Below are 13,237 nucleotides of genomic sequence, written 5' to 3' on the forward strand. Positions count from 1 at the left end.
TAATACATTTGTGCGTGCCCTTCAGTAATGCAGTGTACACTGGCCAAATGAGAGAACGAGTAATGCAGTGCTTTCCAAACTTTCATGTTGGTGACACACTTTTTAGACATGCATCATTTCGCGACACTGTAATTTAGTTTTACTAGCAAACCGAAGGTTAAATTAACTGCATTTTTAGACATGCATCATTTCGCAACACAGTAATTCAGTTTTACTAGCAAACCGGAGGTTAAATTAATTGCATGTAAGAGATAAGGACAAATACATATCTGTCATAGAAATTGTTAATAACAAAATGTATAGGGACACAACATATCTCACGAAAACCTTTCATTCATATTTCTAAAAATAGGCTGACTGACATGAAGGGGTCAGGAATGTGACTGACAGGAGGAGGTTGACTGACAGGGGCAGCGACATGAGGGGGGTCAGGGATTCTGAAGACAGGAGGGACTGACAGGGGCAGTGACAGGAGGGGGGAGGTCAGAGATCCAGGTCTGATTATACATAGGGGTGGGGCCAGAGAGAGATGGGCAGGAGAGGTAGATTCTTTCAGGAGGGGTACCCTGCTAGGAGTGGACGAGGGGCGGTCTTGCAGGTGTAATGACAGGCACGCAGAGGCGTGCAGGCAAAGCAACTATTGCACATAACCAGTACTACTAGAATGTGCAAATAAATTAAGCCATGTGTAAATAAAGATGAACAATCATATTATGGACTTTGCATTCTGTCGTTTTTTTTCCCACTCTTTTTTATTGATTAGCAAAACACAGCAAATCAATACAATCGCAGATGCTCAGGGCGTAGTATTGCCATCAAGAAAAGAAACATAGTATTAAAATACAACAAAGAGTCTGTCACAGCTCGATATCAAAAGGAAAAACAATAGCAGCCAGGTAGATAACAATTTGATGGTTAATACAATTTCCAAGGCACCCCCGTGTCCAGTATTTGTACAGTCGCCGTCTAACAGTAAGGCATTGTTCCCACCCCTGCTCAGTCTCAGTGTGTGGAGTCTTCAGGAGGGTCGGTGCACCCCTCCACAAGGTGCAATGCTGCCTATGAGGACATGTTGGTGTGCGCTTTGACCATCTACCCTATACCTGTGGGGACTATTCCCGAGTCCATCGGAGAGGCAGAGGAATTGTGAAGAGCGTTAACGTATATCTTGTAGGGTCCCCAGATGTCCTTGGGACGAGAGGAACAAGTCAGCGTGCTGGAGTAAACTTCGCTATTGGTGTTGCAGTAGGCTAGACAGTTCAACCAGCTTTTGAGGAGGGGGAAGTGCTACGACCTCAGTGAAGTGTGATTTCTCTATTGGCCAACAGCAGGCTAAGGGATGCGAATTTCCGAACAGTTTTGGGGAGATTTACCATGAAACCCAAGAGTGCCACTTCCGGAGTGGGGACGAGGGAGAGCTGACATGTCACCTAGCGCTTTGTGAACTGCCTCCCAGAATGATTGTATAGTGGGGCAGGTCCAGGTGAGATGAGCAAAATCTGTGTGTGGGGCACAGCATTTCCTGCATGTGTGCGGTCTACTAGGGTCAAGTCTGTGAACCTTAGCTCACGTAACGTAAGGTAACGTAAATTCTGCATAAAAACTTAAATGTAGCAATTTATGTCGGCTGTTCAATGAGACGTCTTTCATGACTTTACAGCATTTGGCCCATTGGTCATCTGTGATAGGGCGACCCAGATCAGTTTCCCAATCCCCACGGACCTTGTCATCTATGATTGGGATCATTGTGGAGCAAGTCTTGTAGAGATTGGATATAAGGTGTACTCTGCTCTCACTTTCAATGAGGAGCGAATGAGTCTGGCTCCAGAGGGAACCCAGGGATCGTTGCCAGTAATGCAGAGTGTAGCCGCTTAAGTACAAAGCTGTACATGAACGTGGCTTTGTGAAAGCGGGCATCCTCTGTTGCCGAACAAATGTGACAGCCGAGATACAAGTCACCCAATGTAGAGATGGAGAACTTGGTCATTGTGCGTGGCACAAGCTTTTCGCCTGTGATAGAAAGCCAGCGGGCATTCGGGAGAGGAAGAGTCGAAGAGTATAGCACCAGATCGCCTGTGTGTCGCTGAAGCTTATTCCATGACCAGCTAGTAGTCCAAACTGTTTGTACATCGGTAGGGTCCCGAGGCATGCCTCTAGGTAGGACAGTAGCCAGCCGCTCAGGAAGAACAAAATCCGCCTCCGGGCGCAGAAACAGAATCCTGGCTTCCGGGTGGTACCACACGAAGGCGTAACTGCATTGAGCTATGAGATAATATAAGTGGAAATCCGGGGCCCCAAACCCGCCTCTGTCATATGGTAAGGTGAGAACCTGCCATCGGACGTGCGCCTGTTTACCAACCCAGACCAGCCTTGTGAGATGCGACTGTAGTTTTAAAAAGAACCTGTTCGGGAGGGGAATGGGGATATTATTAAAAATATATAAAAATTTAGGGAGAACCACCATTTTAATAAAGGCAACTCTGCCTGCAATGGACATCGGGAGTCGCAGCCATTTCTCCACCTGGGTCTCCAGTGCCCCAACTGCCTGCCCATAATTAAGGTGGATAATCTGGTACGTGTCCATGTCGACGTGTATGCCCAAATATTTGACTGAGTCTGAGCACCATTCAAGAGGGAATTCACAGGGCTAGGGGGTCGTGCTGGGAGTCAATGGAAAGATAACAGAGTTGTGCAAGTTTATGCCGAGACCGGAGTGTTGGCCAAAACGAAGGATCCCTCGAATGAGCGGGTCTAAGTTTAGTTGGGGTTCTCTGACATACAGAACAGTATCATCAGCATACAATGAAACCAAGAGGGGGCCAGTGTTAAATTGTAGCCCTCTTTGTAGGTGTCTATCCTGGAAATATCGAATTAAAGGGTCCAGGGCTAGAATGAATAAAAGGGGTGATAAAGAGCACCCTTGGCGTGTGCAGCCAGATAGAGAGAATGGGCGGGAGTGCGTGCCATTCAGACGAAGTCTTGCCGTGGGGTGGCTGTAGAGCAGAGCCATGGTGGCCATAAAGCCAACCGGCATACCCATGCGGTGCATGATAGACATGAAGAATGGCCATTCCAGCATGTCAAAGGCCTTTTCCGTATTGAGGATTATTGCAGCAGCGGTATCTGAAGGACCGCGAACAACGTTCTAAGATTCAAAGAGGTCGAGCGGTGAGGGACGAAGCCGGACTGCGCTGGGGAGATAATGAAATCCATCAATTGAGATAGGCGATTGCCAATTATTTTTGCGAGGATTTTATAATCTAAATTGAGTAGGGACAGAGGCCTGTACTATCCGCAGAGGGAGGGATCCATGCCGGCTTTGGGGAGAAGAATAATAACAGCTTCTCGTAGTGTGGGGGAAGGACCTGCTTCTCTAGGGCCTCAGCATACACTTCGATCAAATGTGGCGCTAAGAGGTCCTGGAAGGTCTAGTAGAATTCCCCTGTGAAGCCATCCAGCCCTGGGGCGGACGAACCGCAAAGAACTTTGATAGCTCCAAGGACCTCGGTCTCGGTGATCGGCTCCGCCAGGAAGTCCTGCATATCTTTTTCTAGATACACTAGAGCAAACTCAGAGAGATAAGCTTCCTGAGCAGTTGGGTCCCGGCCCAGTTTCGAGGCGTAGAGAGTAGTTTAATAGGACCGAAATTCATCAAGAATGTCCGCCGTGGAAGTAAGTATTGTATTCGTGGAAGAGCGAACCTTGGTGATGTATGCTTTGTTGTAGGGGGGCCGAAGCATCTGAGCCAGAGTTCGACCAGGGCGGTCGCCCTCGCCATATCGTCTTTCAGTTTGGTATTTGCCCAAAAATAGGATCTCACGATCGGCTGCGTCTCTGTAAGGGCTAGCCTCCGGTCTGCCAGAGTAGATGTAGGGGTGTGTCGAGCCTCGTTGTCAAGCTCTGTGAGCTCACCTTCCAATCTAGTCAATGTGGTACGGAGAGCCTTAAGCACTCCCGCATGTTTGGAAATGCATACACCTCGAATGTGCGCCTTAAACCCCTCCCACAGTACTGCCCAGGTGTCAACCGAGCCGGTGTTAATAGTAAAGTAGTCTTCGATGGCCTCGCGGATCTCATGGCAGAAAAGGCCGTCGGCCGCCCTTGATCTTGAAAGAGCGGTAGATAGTTTTGCCACCTGGATCAGTCAAGGGGCTGGCTCTGCTTCTAAACCCCTTTCCCACAAGCGACTGAGACATATTCCATCTCAACCATGGTATTCGGGCACTCTCAGAGAGCTTAAACTGGGTTGTAAAAAACTGGAACGATGCTGGCGGCGGGAGTACTGTCCCTTGGTAAAATCGCTCTTGGCAAAGCTCAGAGAGACTACTATGCAGCCATTTGGGAGGCAAAAAGTAGTTTTTATGCGGAGCGGATTGCTAAAGCTAATAACAATAGTAAGGAGATTTTCTCCATTGTCAGAAGCTTCCTGGCACCCTGCCCTTCCAGTTTCATCTCAATGGTGCGAGGAGCTGTCTTCTTTCTTTATTGAAAAAATACAGAACATCCAAAATAGCCTAGGGACGGGTACCCTGGTGTAGAGGGATTCCCCCCTTTGCCTCTTTCAGCTCCCATTCCATCAGCTCCTCCATTTATGAAGTTTCTGCCCATAGCTGGGTAGGAAACATTGGCCATCCATAAATCACTTAAGTCGGGCTCTCCGACAGACCCGTGTCCAGCTTGAGTTCTGGTTGGGGTTGCTGAGGTGATTTATCCAGAATGCTACTGTACCTCTGAATTGAAAACAGGCCAAGCTTTTGCCACTTTTAAAAAAAACCTTCCTTAGATCCTTTCAAACTCGCTAGCTATCGCCCCATCTCTCTCCTACCGGCATTGACAAAGGTTTGTGAAAAGGTGGTCTTCCAACAGCTTGAGGCCTATGTTGAGGCATCCGGTGCTCTTCACCCGACGCAATCCGGTTTTAGGGTGCCATTTAGCACCGAGACCGCACTGGTGGAAATGGCAGAGGCGATTAGGGAGTGCCTGGACGCGAGCGGCAGGGCGGCCTTGATTTTGCTTGACCTCTCTGCCGCCTTCGATACGGTGCCCCATCATCAACTCCTCGCCTGACTTTCAAACATTGGCATCGCTGGCCCCGCCTGGGATTGGTTGAAATCCTTTCTGGAAGAGCGCACTCAGCAGGTCTGGATCCCACCTTTTTCATCGGCTGCCAGGAAAATGTCTACAGGAGTTCCACAGGGTTCTACTTTGAGCCCCCTGCTCTTTAATATTTATCTGACTCCTTTGATTTTCCTGGCAGAGGAGCTGGGAGCAACAATAATAGCTTATGCTGATGATAATCAGCTCCTATTTACCTGGAAGGACTCCGACTTGTCTACAGAAACTGCCCAGAAATGTCTCTCATCTGTGTTTAAGTGGCTTGCACATGCTTAACTGAAGTGCAATGAGGACAAGTCAGAGGTCCTTCTGTACGGTCAGTTTCTGCCTGCCTTTGGAGAAACCCTGTGGCCACTAGACTTTCCACGACCCAACTCAGAGGGCGATCCAGCAAAGAACTTGGGGGTCTGGTTTGGAGAAGACCTTCGGTTTTCGGTGCAAATCAAGAAATTCACCGGAGTCTACTTTGGCACTCTTAAATCACTTAGAAGGTTCTTCCCCTTGCTACCGAGGCCAGCCAAGGAAATGGTCACCCATGCTCTCATTCTCTCCCGTATTGACTATGTCAATGCTTTGTACATTGGCATACCTGGTTACCTGCTAAAAAAATTGTAAACCATACAGAATATCGCAGCTAGACTTCTGTTTAACATCTCTGGAAGATCAAGCATAAGACAATATCTACGAGACCTGCATTGGCTTCCTGTGGCCCACAGAGTGCAATTTAAAGCCCTCACTCTGGCTCATAGAGCCCTGCATTGTCTTGGACCAATGTATATCAGAAAGCGTTTTGCTTTCTATGTCCCCAGCAGATCTTTGCGCTCAGCCACACAACGACGGATGGTGATCCCCCGATTCCGCAGGACGCGACTGGGGGGTCAGTCGCTCTCCGTTACAGCAGCTATAGCATGGAATTCCCTTCCCTCGGAACTACGGTATATTCAGGACTTCAGACTTTTTAAAAAACAACTTAAAACTTTCCTTTATATAAATTCTTTGTTCCACTTGATCACGTTCACTTTGTGCGCCAGGACACCTATGAGTATTTGTGCGCTGTATAAATACACTATAACATAACATAACAGGAGGATGTGACCAGGGAAGCGCCATTGCCTCTCAAACCCGTCTGGCCGTGAAACTCGGGGAAAGAGCTGGACCGGAGAATGGTCGGAGTATGTCCTGGGTAGCGTCTTCAGCGTGTGATACCAGGAGGACACACCAGGAGAAAGAAACCAATAGTCAATTCTTGTCCAAGTATTGTGTTGACCCGCATAATGTGTGAAGTCAGTAAGGGAAGGGTTACGCCTGCGCCAAATATCAATGAGAGAAAATTGGTCGCACAGTTCAAGGAGAGCGCGACGCGCTCAAGGTTTAGTGTCCGGGGAATTGGCAGTGCTATCTGGGTCGGTATTAAGAAGGAGATTGAAGTCCCTGCCTACCAGCAATAAATTGGGCTCCAGTTTGGAGAGTTGTGCGTGCAAAGAGTGGAAAAATTCAGGGGAATCAGTGTTCGGGGGATAAACACATAGTAATGTAACCTTGTGACCCATTAACAACCCAACTACCATGGTGTATCTACCCTCTCCGTCATTGATGACCGACTGACAGCTAAATGGGACCGTCTTATATATAAGAATAGCCGTTCCTCTCGCGTAGTTACTAAAATTCGCAAAATATCTATGTGTGCTCGAATTAGAAGCAAAGCGAGCAGGGTCTGATGTAGGCAAATGGGTTTATTGTAGGAAGGCAATGTCTACGTTGTGTCGGAGTAGATAATGAACAACCTGTCGCCTTTTACGATTATCATTGAGACCCCGGACATTCCAGGACATCAAGAACAGATTAGAGGGGCCGTCAATCACATCCGGCTGAGCCATCTAGATGGCGTGAAGTGCATGATAGAATCGAGCGCCATTGTGGAAAAATAGACCGCGACAGTGAGCAATGTGAAAGATAATCAACCATTCTAACGCAGGAACAACAATCCCCCCCCCCACCCAACCTTACTACAATAAAGGCAAGGCAAACCCATGAGTGAGAACAAGAGACATAGTACCAATTGTCTTTAAAGTGGAACAAAATTACCTCAAATCGGCACATTAGAAACGTCATAAACAAACCGAAGGCGTACACCAAGAGGAGTGGCAACGCCACACCAGTCGACCAACTGTATGTAACATATTAAACTGGTGTGTAGTGAAATCCCCATGCAGTCTAGCTAAGGTAAGAAACAGCAGCTCAGCAATGTCAACCAACTCCGGAGCCTGAGAAAAGTTTCATGCTCGCATCCGACCCACTATGCGGGGGGGAGGGCCTGCTCCCACCAGCAGTCCCTGATCGTTATTGTGCTTATATGTACGACAGAAGTACTGCACGTCGTTCGGATTGTCGAAGATGTGCACCCGGCCACCAACATAAGTCTGGAAGGATACGGCATGCCGTACTTCAGTCCTAGGTTTCTAAGGGTGGCCTTCACCCTATTATATCTCCTGCACCATGACAGTAAAGTCTGGATATAAAGCTAGTTTGGAACCTTGCCATGTGGTGTCCCCGCGTTCTCTGGCCAGGCGCAGTATAGTGTCACAATCACAGAAGTTCATATTACGAGTAATGAGCGGGCGTGGGGGGCAGCCCGGGTTGGGCCGAGGCCCCAAGGTGCGATGGGCGCACTCAACACAAAGCCTGGTGTGAAGGACTCCTACCCAAACAGATCAGATAGCAGGGTCTCAACGAAGAGGTCAAGTCGGCCAGTGGCGGTGGACTCCGGCACCCCCAGGATGCGGATGTTGTTGCACTGACTGCGTGCCTCGAGGTCCTCGTTTTTGATGGCTACCTCCTTCAGTATACGCTCCACCCTTTCCAGCCGTTTAACAGATTGAGCGGTGCCGTCTTCAATATCAGAGATACGCGCCTCTGCCACATCTAAGCGCCTGTCATTGACTTGGATCTTGGCCCCCAATGACTCTAGATTCCTGTCGAGGGCGTCAAAGCGCCCATCCAAGGCTCTAAAGCCCGCCCTAATCTCCTGGAGAAATGCAGCCGAATGGGCAGAGGAGGCATCAGCGCGGGTCGAACTCTGGCCACCCTCTGCCATGTTGGAACTCTCCTCAGCGACCTTCTCATGTATTTTCTCGAATGGGAGAGTCTTCTGTTTCGGATCCTTGCGGCCCATTCCGCTGTGCAGCAAGACGAGTCAGGCCGCCAAGTCGCGACCGCTGAATTATACGCGGAGGGGGAGTTGGGTAGGGCCTAGGGCGGAGATAGCCACGGCGCACCGCAGCAAGTATACAGGCCTACGAGAGCGCAATCAGCGCACGATGTTCCCTCCGCGCCATGCCAACCCACCAGTCCACAAATCCAGTCCTTTGGGTGATGTGGGAATGAGTTGCGGTTACTGCTAATGGGGTATCCGGGTTAGACAGAAGATCATGTTATGCTGCTGTGGCTTGCAACTTGAGGGTTGACATGGAAGCGCTGCAACCCCTATGCAACGAGGAATGGCGCGACAGATGTCCGGGGCTGGGAGCAACTGATAGTAGAGGACCAGAAATACACCGGAGAAGCTGCACTCCAAATCAAATGCAGTCTCAGCGCGATGTCTCGGGGCAGTGTCCCTTGGTGCCGGAGGGTATCAGGCAGCCTCCAACCCTTCCTCCCATCGTGCTACCCGCGATGACCAGGCGGCCGCCTCCCGGGCTCACCCCCAGGCCCTGTCCCCGCTGGGCCTTAGGGACGAGGTGGAAGCACGAGCTGTGACTTGGGGTCATCAGAGCAGGCCCAGCCCCTCATGAGTCGATCTGGAGCCCAAATAAGTGGGGGGGGGGGGCGGAGGCCAACCAAACCGGCACCCGGAGCACTCACCTGCAACAAAGGTTCCCGTGTCTGGAAGGCTGCGGCCTCCGGCGCTCGGCGCTCTCTCCCTCCGCCGCCTCTAATGAAGTAGGCCACAAGCACCTCGCGCTCAGCTCCGTGGAGCAAGGTCACCGAAGCGCTGCTATGTAATCGTCTCTCCGAAGTGCAAGCATATCACCGCGTGCAGCAGGACATCAGGGGCACAGCGGTGCAGCGATCGTAGCACAAACTGCCCCGGATGAGGGGGAAATCGTGTATGTATTGGGCCGGCTGGCGGAGCTTCAATGCCGCGCGGCCATTTTGGTCGGCGGCTCGGACACGCCCCCCAGCTTTGCATTGTGTCGTTGACTTATTTTTTACATATTGCATCTGGCTGCGGAAAGTTTGGAAAGCACTGTCTTAAGCTATAGAAACATGGATGCACCCTGATAGCACAGTGAGCAAAAATAGAAATTTTTAACCTAGGCCTGTCTCGCCTATTCAACAAAATAAATATTGTTTAGCCCCTTTATTCTTCCTAGACATCATCCCCATCACAGCAAATGTCATCCCGGAGTAACGTGGGAGGAGACTGGCTTTGGTCTCTATGCACAAACACGGAGGTGGTTAAAGGTACATTCTACCAAATGAAGTTCATAAAAAATATCTCTGTTAAAATGCCATCCACCCGTTCCCCAGAAAACAATGACCATGGTAGTGCACGCACTAATACATTTGTGCGTGCCCTTCAGTAATGCAGTGTACACTGACCAAATGGGAGACCGAGTAACCATAGGGACAGGTGTGTGGAGAGTGTTCTCCATGGGGTGGCTTTGTCCCACCAGGATGATTGTGATATTCGTCCCATTACTGCTAGGGAGATTCCTAAAGCGATAGAATAGATTATTTCAGGGAAAGTGCCAGGGCTGGATAAGGGGGATCTGTTTAAAACCAATAAGGACATCTGTGGCCTCTATTTTGCCCTCTACTTTAACTGCATCTTGGAATGGTTTTCAATTCCCCCAATGTGGGCAGGGGCTGAGATTGTTCTGCTCAAAGTTCCTTCCATCCAACTATCGGCCAATCACCTTATTGAAAGCTCGCAGGAGCTCTTTAGCTGGATACTTAATGAGACTGAATCAGTGGATTGAAGAGGGTGGGCTTGCTAAGGACAACTACCGCCAACCAAGTATCTTGATTGCAATTATTTTAATGGAAATATGTTGCTCTGTGAGGTGGATGTCTCTATGTAGTCTTTGTCGACCTATAGTTGACTTTCAATCTAGTTCAGAGGGAGGCCCTGTGGAAAGCCCTAATTGACCTAGGAGCCCCAAAATACCTAGTTGATGTTATCAGAATGCTGCACCCAATGAATTATGCACAAGTTAGATGTGGCTCAGGGGAATTGACAGCGCCCGTCCAAATTATTCGGGGAGTGAGGCAAGGGTGGGTACTTGTCCGAACCTTGTTCCTATTTAATATTAACGACCTTGTCACCCATCTAGAGCTGTGCAAGCATGATGCCCTGAGTTTGGTTAACAGAAAGCTCCTGTTTGCAGATGACATCTTACTGCTCTCCAAATCTCCCATGGGCGTACAAAATCTGCTGGAGCAGTTTGGTGTGGTCTGCAGGCATAGAGGGCTCAAGAACAATCTTTAAAAAACTAAGTATATGGTCCTGAACCCTTGCCAAACACCCTGCCCACACCCGTCCCTTGATGGTGTCTGTACTTTTGAATATCTGGGGTAAACTCTTAAGGAGCACTTTGGTTGGTCTGCACAGATCCAGAAGAGTAAACGTAAGCTACAGCACTATACAGGAAGCATCTTGAGGGCCTTCCAGGGCTGTAGCTTTTGGCCACTATCTCCAACCCTCCAAATTTACAATCTACAAGCAATTGGGGGCTCGCTATATGAAGGAGAATTATGAGGATATGAGAAAGTCAACGCTTTAGAGTTGGTGGACAACTGCTTTTTACGACTTTTAACTAGTCTTCCCTCTAGCACCCCGCTTCTCCCTCTCCGGCTAGAACTTGGCCATAGATTGAACGCTCATAGAGTGGGCCATAGACCCTTTTTGTACTGGAGAAGGTTTTGGGCCTCCGAAGACCTACAGCCATATCGAATGGGACTGAAGGATATTCTAAGGCACGCTGGGGCCACTAGGATCCCTTGGTTTGGGTTCATCAAATCTCACTTAATTGATCTTAGGTGTCAGCATCTGTGGCCGAACTGTGAGACCGCTTGTAGAATAAAAAAGTCTATCGTCAAGTGGATCTACTTAAAAGATGTAGATGGAGGACTACATAGAAATGGGAGGGTGGGCCCTCTGATTTTAGCTTTCTTAGACTTTAAAGATGTTTACTCTCTGGAAGAGTACATGGATGTCATTGAGACCCCGCTCGCAAAAACCCTGTATATCAAATTTCACATTGGGAATTTCTCGCTTCGCGCTGTTACTGCCAAATGGTAGCATTTCTCCAACGATCCTGATATTACTTGGCCCGAGATAAAGCAGTCCATTATCATACTCACAGTAGGAAATGGATACTGCTGCTGTGCCGCAGCATGTGGGATTAGAGACTATAGGTCAGCTTCCAGGATTCTTAGATCTAACACAGCACCTCCAATTTTATTTGCTGTCTCTCGCTTCCTGTTGTGGATGTGGAAACGTAGGCATAGAAGTGCACTGTTTTGAATGCTGCGCTGGCATTGTGTTGATACTAAATAGCCATTTGTCCAGGATTGGGGTACCACCATACAGTTAATGTTTTTATTCCTGCAATCAAGTGAAGACATAATCAATGCTTTCCCTATTTACTAAACTGAGACTGGTATTTTTATATATTATATTTTATGTGTTTTTAAGTAATTATCAGTGAACAATGTTTCTATGTTGCTAGTATGCTGCTACATATGGATCATGTTTATAAGATTTTTTTTTAATGATGGTTTTATTTGTGGTATTTTAATGTTTTAGTGTATTGATGTTTTTATTCGTATGTGCTTCTTCGCCATTAATTGCAGAATAAAGATGTGATTGATTAGTTTGATTGATTGAAAACCTGAGGTCATGTTTTCAATGATATCATCAAGCTGAAAGGGCTTTTCAAGCTTTAAAAGTGGATTTTACCTCGGCTCTGGTTTTTAGCCATCCAGACCCCAAGAAAAAAACTTTGGGGGCAGTTTTTGTTGCAATGCCAGGAAGATGACAGGTTGGAACACCCAATCGTTTACTATTCAATATCCTTATCCTCCTCAGAGCAGAAAGAGAACTATTGGCAATGAAAGAAGCTTGCTAAGAGTGGAGACATCTTCTCCAAGGTAGTCGCCATACTTTTGAGATCAGGATGGATCACACTAATCTCCAGATGTTGCAAGAGTTTCAGTGTCAGAACAGTCAGCAAGCCTGTCGAGCAGGAAACAGCCTTTACAACACTGCCATTGTCACGCACCCATTACAACTCAAAGGCTTTTATTGCGCATGCCTTTACAATGAAAATGTATGTATTTTGCAGGTAAGTGTATATGTATATGTATATATATATGAACGCTCCCAGACTTGCACCAGCAAACCAGGTCACTCACAGGCGGGTGCTGTAACGTGGCGGTGCCCCACGTAAATATTCGGCTCCCAAACTCCCTTACTTTTCAGATAGAGTCAAGCACTCACTGGAGGGGTTAGATATCGGTTTTTCTTTATTTCAGCAGAAAAAACGGACAGCAGGACTGACGCGTTTCGAAATGTTCTTCATCAGTGTCTTGTCGCAAAGATCGCGCGCAAACATTAAATACAATTGCGTCGTGTTTCACGCGACAACATAATCAAAACAGATGATGGCAACAAACCCACATTATTCCATTGTGAATGGGGTGGCCATCTTTGAATGGTGTACTCTAAACACAAAAGCTCATAAGTATATAAATATAAAGATGAATTCATAGATCATAACCCTTAAGGAGCCATGCTAGCTGGGATATTCCCCAGTATTTATATTATGTGAAATCTAGAGGTGTCAGATTCTGCCAAAAATCGATAAATGGGTACAACCAATTATAACCAATTTTAAATAAACATATTGCAGCAGTCGCCTCCAAATATGAGGCAATTGATCTGCAGGTACCCGTGACTAAGTAGATAATTCTGGTTCTACGTGGCAAACAGCCGACATAACGCCATGTATTGGCAAACCCTCTGCATATATATGCGAAACATATTTAAGGCATGGCTCAAGGGGAAAAAAAAGTACAAAAGAAAGGAAAAGAGCAAGAGAGAGAAAAAGAGAAAAAA

This window comes from Triturus cristatus, chromosome 4_1, assembly GCF_964204655.1.
Source record: "Triturus cristatus chromosome 4_1, aTriCri1.1, whole genome shotgun sequence".
Classification (NCBI taxonomy): domain Eukaryota; kingdom Metazoa; phylum Chordata; class Amphibia; order Caudata; family Salamandridae; genus Triturus; species Triturus cristatus.